Below are 10,579 nucleotides of genomic sequence, written 5' to 3' on the forward strand. Positions count from 1 at the left end.
CTGACAGGCACGCACACCCGATTAGGCAGCACTGCGCAATCGAAAGCATGAATCTGGCTCCACGAGCGGCAAACCGCAAGAGCGTATCTATCTCTAATCATAAGGGTGCGAATTGTACCACGCGCGCCACTGCTGGCGTTTCATTCGGGGGCGATTGTACGTGTAACAAGTTTTAATGTGCATCCAACTCACCCAATCTACGCTAGTTGTCCGCAGTAACCCGCTGGTCGATGAAGTTATCAATTTGATTTTGTCGGCAAACGTTTTGTGTACTTACTGCAATTGGGAGTGGAGTGTGAACTTGCGTTCAAGTCTGTTTACATAACGCTAACTATTGCGAATAAGCCGTCAAATTGATTTGCGCTCGCTCGAAAGTAGCGTACATTCAATCTTTAACTTGATTTCCAGGACGTTCGCGTTTTCACGTAAGCTACTTCAACGCCATCCAGCCCAGTGAGTGACGCTACGAACTCGGTGGCATGATCCTGACCACGATGGCTCTTTGTATATAGAAGATACGTAAATGTTAACGTTTCTTCACCTCCAGTAATGCTAGCAGCCATCTAAAGAACTATAATTACATCGAAAATACAGCTAATAGTCGAGGAACGCCGTGCGACGCGAGCGAACTATAACGAAAATGCTGCTGTTCTAACCGGCAGCCCTAGCAGACGACAAAAGCCGAATCCCCACCTTTGCGTCATCGGAGCGTTTAATCGGAGCGCCGTTCGCAGCGCCGCCATCGGTGGCTCACCAGTACCAATATTCACCCACCTCTGTGTTTAGCCGACGCATTACCTATCAAAGGAATATTTTTGTAAGGGTATCTCTTTCGTGAAGGAGGAGGTATTCGTTTAGATTTCATCGTTGGAAATAAGATTCGGCGTCCTAGTGAAGATGGACGTGAAGCAGGTATATAGCTCGGATAATTTTGCCATACAGATAAGTACAATAACAAAGTTTCAAAATAACTTGCGCAGTTGTTGTGGCTGAAAGTAATGAGCATTACGCTACGGGTATGAACGGCTCCGTCAGCGAGTTGGGATGTCACCTATCAATCGTGAATGCCCTGAACCAATCGTTTGTTTGTTAGCCTTATTCTTAGGCTTATTTACCACTCTCTTGTGGCAAAGCACATAGTGATTTAAATTAACCAGAGACAGCTAAGCTTTCTACCATTTCAGTGAGCTCGAATTCATTGTCTATATTTCGAACACATAGTTAATCTTGTTTTCAGTTGTACAAAACTTAGTGCTCCTCATAGTGTCGGTATTAGAACGCATTTGCAACTCATTAGGTTCTCGGAATTCCTTCGGGGACAGAATATACATATCTCCCTTGAATCTACGTGTAGAGATGAACAAGTGATTTCACTCAACTAGAATAAATTCTTGGGTTATTTAACAAAATAATGCCCCGTAATACCGACGAATGTGCGAAACCCGGCTTCGTATTATAGTCGTTACGTTAATAAACTCGGCAATGACATTCATGGCTTACTCCTAAAACGAGGAGCACGAAACTGCATTTGTACCAGTATTGCTATACTTAATGTTCGTCACCGATGACGTCACTGGGAATTACTCATTCATGACACAGCTCAGTAGTCGTTACGATAAAAGAAAGCACGAAAGAAATCTTGAAAGCACACAATACATTACCAGGCGCGTAATGTATCGTAAGTACATCAGAGTACTATGGCGAAAGTGACTTATGGAGCGCTTTGCACGCGATAGAACGCCAGAAAATTTTAGGACCGCTGTCCTTTGTTATTACTTTCTATCGCGGCGGTGTTTGGATGTTTTTTTGGGAGATTCACGGCCGTTCCCGCACAATCGAGAGGTTTGCTCAAAATTCGGGAATCTCCTGTGCAAATCGGAGTGTTGGCAGGTGTGCGCGTCCCCAACAGTCGTGCATGTTGACGTTGCTAGAGCTAGCTCCTTCGCGAAGACACGGCTTGTATCTACATGGCAGGCACGTGTAAACAATATACATGACGCTGCCTCGAGCACAGCAGCTCGTGTAGACGCGTTAGAAAGGAGAGAGAGAGAGAGCGCGCGCGCTACGTTAACGTAATCTGTAACCTAAACGCGAAGGAACATGAAAGCGCATTGAGGCCTCCAAGTTTCGCGCGCACAGTCTCGGAGGTTACGACGCGCCGCTGATGGCCTGTTCTGACAAAGTGGTGCGATGCGCGTATGACCGCGCTTGATTGCCTTGTCTTCGGCGACAGCACGGGCAGCACCTGTTCGTACCTGCGTGGTAGCGTACGTTCGTATCAAACGTCACCGTAGAAAATCGGTGCGTAACATCTGTACTTCATTACGCTGCAGGCTAATGGGTCTTGGCCGGACCACAGAAAAATTTGTATCACCCCGAAATTCGTACGAGCCGTGATCGTATCACCGAGGTTCTACTGTATTTAACTACTGAATAAATGACACACGATAAGACAAGATTACTTACATCTGAATCAAGTTTAGAAAGAACAAGAACACACGAACACTAAATCCAATAACTAACGCTAAAGATTTGCTCACAGCACACCGTATTTCTTGAACTCTTCCGGTCATCTTGACTGGCTTGACGATGCGGAAAGCCACAAAAAATGAAATGGAGAGAAAATTACACCATCTCCCGCTAAAGGGGACCATGAGGCGATGCGAAGCCGGAGCACTTGCACGATCACGTTCCGTTGGCGTTCGTTGAGCATACTACCGACCTCGCGTCGTGGAACGCGAAGAGGGACGCTACGCGCGTCGTATGTTCCATCTAGCCTGGCCGTTAATTCTCACAGGGCGAGCGGGGAACGCGGTCGACAGGCGGGCGAGAGGGGGGCAGCGTAGGAGAGGAGGGAGAAGGGGAGGGGACGCGCATGCGCTCGAGCTCATCGCGGCGTTGCGCAGGAGAGAATTTCGGGCATGTCTAGGCCCGCGTTTCAGAGTAAGAGTGGAAAAGGGGAGGGGGGGGGGAAGGGGAGAAGGTGAGTGGAAAGGAGGTGTGTGGAGAGGGTAGCGCATGCGCAGTAAGGGTGGTCACGCCGCACACCACCTCCACCACCACCACCACCACCACCGGATTGAGCTCCGCCTTAAGATACTTCGCATCTAAAAAAACAATCAGAGGTTCATACAACATAAGTACACGGCGTAAAGCAGTTCTTTAGACGCACAGGCTAGAATAAATAAAAACACGACACATATATCTTCCGTGTTCAATACAATGAAATACAATGACATCACAACACGCAGTCTGGTAACGTGGTCGACAATGCGCGCGTTTGCGTAGCGGAAGTTGTAGTACCGGATTTACTTCCTCCTGGGACTCTTCGGATGCGTCATTGTCATGATGTGATGCACGGGTTGTAGGATACCATTTCCTTAGGATGCAGGCGGTTGTTCCAAATCGGCTTCCCTCTTTATGACGTAACTCACTGACGCGGTAGGTGTCCGCAGACAAACTGTGTGACAACGAGAGGTGTATGGCATTTCGACTGAGTTTCAGTCTTATTCCCGGCATGTTCAGGGGCCTTGCTCGTAAGTACTCTTTCTCCAGCGTCACAAAGCCTTGCAGGTAGTGTCGTCGGTCACAGCCTGTTTGGCGGAATCCTCTTCGTCCAGTGGTCGTTGACAAACCTGCGCTCTAAATTCCTGAGGAGGTTGCAACGGGCTTTCCGTGTCGGCAACCTGTTGGAGCACCTCCGTAAAAACTCGGCTTGTATCGATGAACCATCTCAAGGGGACTCTTGCCTGTACTTTGTTTATGGCGTTGTTCAGGCTGCACGTTACATGTGTCAAGTGGACATCCCAATCATGCTGCTCAGGATCGTGAAGGGCAGCTGCGCGTTTTCCTGTTTTCATCTCGGAAACACATCACGTCCACAGTGCGGAGAAACGACAGGGCTTGTGACAGCGATCGGGTGCACATAATGATAAAATTCCCCGTACCTTTTCGAAGCTCATGTTCTCTGGCTCTCAACTTCAGGTTCGACTTCTGTTCCAATGGTGCTAGATCGGCGAACGGCAGTCGTTTAAGTGGTAGAAGCGGAACGTGCTTCCCACTTTGGCATATGTAACGAAGGGCAAGTCGGTGAAGGTTCGGCCCACGAATAGGTCAACACACTGTGCGTCGTCCGGAACCACTTGCACGGGAATCTTCTCGACCACAATCATGCCAGCGATGCTTATCTTTGCCTTGCAGTGACCAAGGCTTCTGGTGGCTGGCACGTTCATGTTGCCAAAACCGTACAGAGGGGTAGGTTCCTTCACCATCTCGATGCCGCATCGTGCCGCTGCTGACGCACGCACAAACAACCCGAACTGACCGTGTCGATGAGACGTACGAGAGCGAAGTCGTCGTTCAAAATTACCTCCTTAAGTAACACATGACCGCCTCGGTGCAAGGAAGTACTTCTCCGACGACGTTGGACTCGTTACGCGACAAACATTTGCAATTGCGTTGCGTGCGGCCAGTTGCTTGACAACGCTGACACTTAAGCGTTCGCTTAGGCTCCGGACAATCACGTGCTATGTGGCCGCAGAAGTTGCAGTTGTAACATTTTCGCTCACCATGTTACCTGACGGGCGGCAATCCCTGGCGTCGATCTGGTCTTTGTTCGAGTCGATGGTCAATTCCCTTGTCATGGGCAGGCTGCGCTCCGAACCCGGTGATGAAACGAAGGCCTCGGTTGCGGGGACCAAAAAGCTCCCGCCGTTCTCGTTCGACAGTGTCGACAGCAGTCAGTCCTTTTCTTGGAGGACTTGAAGGAGGTCGCGAGTCGTGATCGTATCTCCATTTCCAGAGCCCGGTCTCCCCCGCCAGTCAGGTTGGCTGTTCCCTCGGTCGGTTCCATTTAGGGTTATGTTAACCAGGTCCGTGCACTGATAAAACTCATGTCCACTCTTCCGTTGGCAACTGGATGACCATCCCACTTCCGAAATGTTGTCTTCGGGCGTCGTAGAAGTCACGAGACGTTCTAATAAAGGAAGTTAATTTACTGTAAGTACAATAAACCTCACATGCCACACAGGCTACACGACCCACACAGGCCAGCACGAGAGTCTCACTCGTCAACGTCGTCTTCCTCTTCCACTGCTCACACTAGCACGCGCGCTTCTCATAGAGGCGCTAGCGATGTGCTAACAATATATATATATATATATAAGTCCCAAAGAAAAATAATTCAGAAAAATGCTTCCGAAGCGCGGAATCGACCAGCGACCTCTCGCTTCGCAGCGCGCGGCGCTAACCACTACGCCACGAAACGCAGACCGTTCAGGAAGCTAACGGCGAGCGTTATATACACACTAGGGTGTGCAAATATTCGAAAGTTTCGAATATTCGTCGAATATTACATTCGAAATATTCGTATTCGATTCGGAAATCGCATATTCGAAAAGTTTGGAATATTCATATTTCGAATATTAAAAATTCGAATATGCGATTCGATTATCATGCATAAAATAACTCGTCTTCCACATTTCTGCTGCGTTCGTATCGCTAAAAACGTTGCCGAGAGGAGCGATAAACATCGTAAGTACACGTAGGCACATATCTGTCTGCGACGAGCGCCCCAATACGTAAGATTTATTGCTGGTGCATCTCCGACGTGCAGCGCTGTTGGCGATCATGTAACCGTATATTTTTCAATATTATGCGGCCATAACGTGCCGCACTACCACTGTACACTATGCGGGACCACTTCTGAAGAAGAAGGTGACCCATGTGACTGGTGGCGGACTGTAAGCACCTTCAGATACCCAGTCTAACAAAGCTTCGCCACATGTACCTCCCTATACCAACACTTCTGTTCCGAGCGAGCGTGCCTTTTCAGTGGCAGGGGGCGTTGTCTCTGTTAGAAGGGAGCGCCTGCTGCCTGATCATGTGGAGCAACTCGTATTTCTTCATGATAACATCTAGTCATTACTTTCATTGTGCCGTGATATTTGCTTGTGTTGTGATGCGCATTGTGCTAGCCTGGACATTGTGTTCTGGGGATAGCATGTATGTTGTGTTGCCAGTCAGACTGTTAATGTTTTTTTTTTCAAATAGCTACATGTTAAACAAAATATCGTTACTGTGGAGGCATTTTTCCTTTGATATTCGATATTCGATTCGATATTCGAAGGTGGATATTCGTATTCGATTCGTATTCGAAAAATTTGATATTCGCACACCCCTAATACACACCTTTACCGCTGGCAGTACTCGGAGACGACGGGCGCTTATAAGCGTTTCATTACCAGCGAGATGGCGCGAGGAGAGCAACGGGCGCATTTAAAAGCCGTCGGCCAGCTCGCTCGCTCGCTTCTTGCGCAGAGAGAACCTTGCCCTTCCGCTGTCTGCTCGCGTGAGGGTTGCTGCCGGGGGTAGATATTTCTGCAGCGTAGCAGCGCGTTCATCACGGGCCGCTTTTCTTGCTATCGAATTCATTTTCGCCCTTGCGGCGAAACTGTGACTTTTTTAAGCTTCACGAGCGAGGAAATCGAGGTCATGTTTTGAACACCCCGCGCACTCGGCGATTATTTTATATCTTGCACGTCCAAAGCGTGATAACGAGAATTAAATCGAATGTTAGCATCTGTCGGAAACAAGGTGACGAAACTTGGAGGAGGCTTGAGCTTCGCCTTCAAGAGCAGAACGCGATAGCGTAGTCAGCCCGCGTGGGCATCGCGTTCTCAATTGGCAGCTTTGCTTCGGTTCTCCGTATATATATCAACCGTGCCGCAAGGAAACGAACGTCTGTGCGCGCAACATTGACCGTTTAAAAACTATCCTGGAATGCCTACTGCAAGTCCAGTTCCGAAGTGGCCACTACTCCACAATTTTTCCTTTTGCTGATGAACGAAGGGCTCAGTACGCGTTCGTAAGAACATACGCGAACCTAAGCAGTAGCTCACTTTCTTGATGCTTTGTTGCTGAGATGACTAAATCTCTGAGCGCTTTGTAATGGGTGGCCTTTGAAACATCCACTCGTTGCGCAATTCACGTGTTTTGACGCCTAGCGCGATTCTACGCCTCAGCCACGCAATATTACATGCGTTAAAGACACTCCCCCCACTACATTACTTATTACAGTGTTTTTTTTTTTTCCGCAATTTCGTTCAGGCAGTAGCGTGGCTCTGTGGTTGAAGACCTACTTGCCACGCAAAGGGCCAGGCTTCGATTCTCACACGCAAAAGAATATTTTTTATTATTTATTTTATTTTCATCTTTCTCAATTTTGCACACGGACACACCTGATTTTTCGCTCACAACCAAGAACGCAACACCGGTATCTCTGCGAGACGAGCTCTTTAAGGCTGTCGCGTTAAAAGTGCTGATCGGCCGTCGCTGATCGGCCGTTTGGTTGATCCGAAGCTGTCGGCTTGGTGATAGCACCATTACAGCATTGAGTAACCCTTCCGTTTAACCAAGCACTTTTATTAATTCCCGAGCAACCTTGTAGTCTAAATTTTACCCGTGAATCATAGCGCTCACAGGACACGACGGCGACGTAGTTTTTCGCACCTCAAGGTTGGGTACGGGACGTCATACTCCTTTCTAATTTTTTAACACGAAAGTTTTTTATGCCGTGGTCCACCAAGACTTTCATGACGCATTTCCGTCACGGAAATACGTCAGCAAAATGAGCGTCATCAGATGGCAAAGAAAAAAACTATAGAAAAAAGTTCCGTTCACGGAGTCGAACCCGTGACTGGCGGGCGTTTATCCCACTAAGCTACCGCCAAAGACATAACGGTAGCTACACGCACGCGCCTTTTACCTTTCACACTTTCCTTCCACAGTGCTATTGGATGGATGGATGCTGTGAGCGTTTCCCTTTATAACGGGGCGATGACATATGTGCCACCAGGTTCAAAAAAAAAAAAAAAACGCGCCGGTGCTACAACCGCCCCAGAACGCTTTAACACACCTCGAGTGCTGGCTTTAGCCCAAGCCTCGCTCATAGCATCCATCCATATCGAAAAATAGCTCTCCGACGCTCGTCTGGCTGTCACCCATGTTCTCCGCTCGCCCTGTGAAAATTAACGGTCAGGCTAGAGGGAAGACACGACGCGCGTAGCTTTTCTCTTCACGTTTCACGACGCTTTGAAGTGCATATGGAGTATCAGTGTTTATTATGGGCTTGTTGATACCATATTTGCGCGGGACTCACCATATGCAGTGTCCACGTATATGTTAAAACTTCAGCTACCGCGAAGGTTAAATCATGATCATGGGTGTTAGTGGTCGGTACGGAGATGCGCCACTATAGGCGCCAACGTGAGTGCGTCCACATAAGCGGTGCTATTTCACCAAACTACATTAGACATTGTACGAGCTCTCATATACCAACACTATAACAATCAACTAATTGTGTGACGACCACGTTTTCACTTTCGTGTTATACCGATTCCTATGACAGAGGGATCAACCATCATTTCCTCTATCTTTCTATCCATCCACAGCTCTCTATCGGATCTGCAGTTCGTAAGAAATGTATCTTCGGTAAGGGTAAGTCTTTATTTTAACCAGGAGGCCTTCGCCCGATTTCATATTTGGAAATAACATTCGGTGTCCACAGTAGAAGGAACTGAAGCTGTGTATTATTTGTTAAAATTTTTGACATCGAGATGAGTAGATAAGAATTATTTTGAAGAAAACGGTGTGCAATTGTAGCGGCCGAAACTAATGAACCTTACGCTGCAAAACTAACGTAAGTGGCTTCGTCGCAATAGTGGTTCGAGGAATTGATTCCCCATCTCCTTGAGAAGTACGATGCTTTTAGTTAAGTCGGCGTAAGATTGAGTCGCGTTTGTGTAAGCTGCACTGACCCAAAGGTTTCATACAATACTTACTAGAGGGAACTCTGGCGCTAGTGTCTACGGGAGCTGTAACGCATAGCGCTTCAGCCAGCATAGGATCAGGAGTAGTACACGGATTTGTCTAAACTTCGTTCTTTCGGCACCGTTTGCTCCGCTCGCCTGCATCCGCTTTGTCGCAAAACCAAGTTCAGCAAAAGTCCCAGTTCCACTTCACCACTTTAACTTTTTTTAGGCTCACCAATTCAAATCTGGTCACAAAGTTTTCACAACGATCCATTCTTTTGTCCGAAAAGAAAAACAAAACACAGCAATAAATAAAGCCACAATGCGTTCGAAGCCGAAAGTACGAAGACTACGCAATCCATGTACTACCCATCATTCCCATTGGCTGAACGATCGCAGCCGCCAGAGTCTCCTCTAGTTAATTTTAAGAAACTCTACGAGTGACGCAGTTTATGATATTTAGTAGGGGAGGGGGTGCGAATAGTGAAATTTTCACCTCGAATCGAATAGTGGCTAAAATATCGAATCGAATAGTATATTTACACGAATAATGTACCGCCAGTTACGACATGACAAAGGAAAAATCAGGAACGCTACAACGTGAGGACAGTTTTATTACGCACTTGTTCGAGAGTGGCTTTTTTCAGAGTTTTATGGGCGCGCAATCATGTTGATAGAAGGCCGCCATTCCAGTCAGCAGCGCCCTCCAAACCTCCTAACGACTACAGAGGGGGTACAGTAGCCACCTTTTCCCCAAGGTCGCGAAATACGGCTCATGTGACAACGGTAATGTTGTGCTTCATCGCCACGGGTGCTCCGGGCCCAAAAATCTTCGGGCGCCCGTTCACAGCAGCGTTTTAACAGCGTGCCGAAACGATGGAAGTTTCTGAACGAGTGGTTCGGTGTGGCAGTGGCGACTGCCCAGCGTGAAAAACATTTACAAGCAAATCCAATGACCAAGGGTTTCGCAGGCCAAAGTCAGGACGTTTCACGGCGCTTGCGGCATACGCGACCGAACTACGCAAGTCCGTGCCTTCGTTTCGGGAACGAAGTTGTGAAGGGCTTGACAGTTTTCTCGTGTGTTTCTGTACGAGCGGAAATGACATAATCTCCTTTAAGATTAGCATGCAGTCGCTTTTGAACCAGGATGCCAGTGAAAGTTTTAACAAAAGGCTACTGTAACGACGTTAGCGTTAGCTTTTGCCACCCCACCGTACCCACGTTGCACCATGGGCCTTTGTCGCGTTCTAGATATTCGTCCTGTCGTACTATTCGAAACTTTGAATACTAGCTATTCGAAAGTCGAATAGAATATTCGATTAGGTACTATTCGATTCGAATTCGAAAACTCGAATATTAGCACACCCCTAGTATTTAATTTATAAGCGTCTCTAGCGCTTGCGTGTACAGTTCAAAAACTTTCCTTTGTGGCGTCATGTTCTATAGTTTCTTAGTGCGCACAGTGTCTGAGTAACATTACGTCTAGCGTTCGTGGAATATACTCACGCAGTTTATAAGTATTTAGTGTATAAGCGCGTTAGCTCTTGCGTAGACTAGTTCAGTTAACTTTCCTTTGTGGATTAGCAACTTTAAATCGTGTTGGAGATTTGTTTGCTCGTTGAGGACAACTACTACTCTCTTTTGTGATACATTGTTTTCTTATAAACCACGCTCGAAGTTACTTATAGTGTACATATATGGCAAACTGTTTCGAATATACAGTACCTCAGATCATAATTCGAACCGCATACATCCTACCGCTTTCCATT

The sequence above is a fragment of the Rhipicephalus sanguineus genome, chromosome 9, assembly GCF_013339695.2.
Source record: "Rhipicephalus sanguineus isolate Rsan-2018 chromosome 9, BIME_Rsan_1.4, whole genome shotgun sequence".
Lineage (NCBI taxonomy): Eukaryota > Metazoa > Arthropoda > Arachnida > Ixodida > Ixodidae > Rhipicephalus > Rhipicephalus sanguineus.